The 2,542-nt window shown below is 47.2% G+C and overlaps 1 non-coding gene across 1 annotated transcript; it reads left to right on the top strand.

Annotated features, from left to right (window-relative positions):
• Positions 1-739: 739 nt before the first annotated feature.
• TRNAR-ACG (transfer RNA arginine (anticodon ACG)) lies at positions 740-817 on the top strand. The gene has a single exon. It is a non-coding gene; the product is annotated as a tRNA-Arg (tRNA).
• The last annotated feature ends 1,725 nt before the right edge of the window (positions 818-2,542 follow it).

Here is a 2,542-nt window from a genome sequence, read left to right as displayed (position 1 = left end):
TCATCAGTTTAACGCACAATTATATTCGCATAGACCAATTTAACACTTAGACATAGTTCATCAATCATTAGTTTAAGTCATAGGCTATAGACACCACACATACATATAACATGTTAATCAATTATTACGTAAATGATATGAATATAGTTTCGTTTTGCTGAAATGTGGTAGCTCGTTTAGCTCGCGAGCTGGTTCATTAACTAACCGAGTTGGCTCTTTAACAAACTGAGCTAGGATATCAGCTCAGCTCATAAAAAAATTTAAACGAATCGATCAGAGACGAGCTGACCACGGACCGAACTAGGCGACGAGCTACAAGCATTTCGTCTAGCCCTATTTTCAGGGCAATCATAGCAGCACCAACTAATGTCCCTTGTATTCAATTGCACAGCCCCATCCCTTTCATCAGTCCCCTTATGCGCTGCCTTACCGCCAATCGATGGCCTTGCCCAAATCAGTCCTGCACAGCTTGTGTTTAGTTTCCCTAACTAAAGCTTAATCCATGCCACATCAAACTTTTGAATATCAATTAGAAATATAAAATATTTATTTAATTAAGTTTAATAAATTCGTCTTATCTTTTAGTTTTTATACATATAATTAGTTTTATAATTAAACTATATTTAATATCCGTAGTTTTATTCAAATATTTGATGTGGCAGGAGTTAAACTATGAGCGACGTACAGGAGAAGAAGGTTCCTTTTGGGGGTATCCCCGGGAAGAGATCCAGTGGAGACGGGGTGGGCCTGTAGCTCAGAGGATTAGAGCACGTGGCTACGAACCACGGTGTCGGGGGTTCGAATCCCTCCTCGCCCACAGCCTTCCAAAGGGGGAAGGACCTTTACTTTCTCCCTGAGGGTAGGAAAATCATGATCGGAATAGCGGACGTAAAGCTATTGAACTTGGGTATGCTCTTTCCTTTTGTCGAAGTGGAATCGTAGAACAGAATGTGATACGATGAGACAGAATGCAATAGAAACAAGGATAGCGAACGGGTTACCTACTCCTAAGGGTCAAAGCAAGCCTTTACCACCTGTATGATGGTGGTGTGACGCATGCTAATCCCCTGTTTACTGGAATCATGCGGTCGTCTCGAACCTTTGCCTGTTTCATCGAAGGGTGTGTTTGGTTACGGGACAATTAGGACAGGGATGTCCCCTGGTGTCCTCTCTTGTCCCTACAATTATGAGGGATAACTAGGAACAACACTGGATAGTTCTGTCCCAACCCTTAACTCTAAACCAAATAACTTTATTTGAGGGTGAAAGGGAATTAGGCTTACACCTAGTTCCTAAATAATTTTGGTGGTTGAATTGCCCAACACAAATCTTTGGACTAACTAGTTTGCTCTAGTGTATAAGTTATACAGGTGTCAAAGGTTCACACTTAGCCAATAAAAAGACCAAGTGTTGAGTTCAACAAAAATGCAAAGGGGCAACCGAAGGCACCTCTGGTCTGGCACACCGGACTGTCCGGTGTGCCACCGGACAGTGTCCGGTGCACCACCGGACATGTCCGGTGCACCAGAGGACTCCAACTCGAACTCGCCACCTTCGGGAATTTCCATAGGCCACTCCGCTATAATTCACCGGACTGTCCGGTGTGCGCCGGACATGTCCGGTGCTCCAAGGAAGGGCGGCCCCAGGAACTCGGCAGCCTCGGGTTTTCATTCCAGCCGCTCCGCTATAATTCACCGGACTGTCCGGTGTGCACCGGACTGTCCGGTGCATCTGCGGAGCAACGGCTACTTCAGGCGCCAACGGCTACCTGCGACGGCATTTAATGCGCGCGCAGCGCGCGCAGGGTCAGGCACGCCCATGCTGGCGCACCGGACACTCTACAGTACGTGTCCGGTGCGCCACCGGACATCAAGGCGGGCCCAGAAGTCAGAACTCCAACGGTCGATTTCCAACGGCACTGGTGACGTGGCGGGGGCACCGGACTGTCCGGTGTGCACCGGACTGTCCGGTGCGCCATCGAACAGACAGCCCAGCCAACGGTCATGTTTGGTGGTTGAGGCTATAAATACCCCAACCACCCCACCATTCATAGCATCCAAGTTCTCTACTTCCCAACTACTACAAGAGTTCTAGTATTCAATTCTAGACACACCAAAGAGATCAAATCCTCTCCAAATTCCACACAACGCCATAGTGACTAGAGAGAGTGATTTGCTTGTGTTCTTTCGAGCTCTTGCGCTTGGATTGCTTCCTTCTTTCTTGATTCTTTCTTGTGATCAAACACTCACTTGTAATTGATGCAAGAGGCACCAATTGTGTGGTGGCCCTTGCGGGAAGTTTGATTCCCAAGTGATTTGAGAAGAGAAGCTCACTCGGTCCGAGGGATCGTTTGAGAGAGGGAAGGGTTGAAAGAGACCCGGCCTTTGTGGCCTCCTCAACGGGGAGTAGGTTTGCAAGAACCGAACCTCGGTAAAACAAATCCGCGTGTCACACTCTTCATTTGCTTGCGATTTGTTTTACTCCCTCTCTCGCGGACTCGTTTATATTTCTAACGGTAACCCGGCTTGTAGTTGTGATTATT

The sequence above is a fragment of the Zea mays genome, chromosome 2, assembly GCF_902167145.1.
Source record: "Zea mays cultivar B73 chromosome 2, Zm-B73-REFERENCE-NAM-5.0, whole genome shotgun sequence".
In the NCBI taxonomy this organism is placed as follows: Eukaryota; Viridiplantae; Streptophyta; class Magnoliopsida; order Poales; family Poaceae; genus Zea; species Zea mays.
This window is presented reverse-complemented; position numbering and strand designations above follow the sequence as displayed.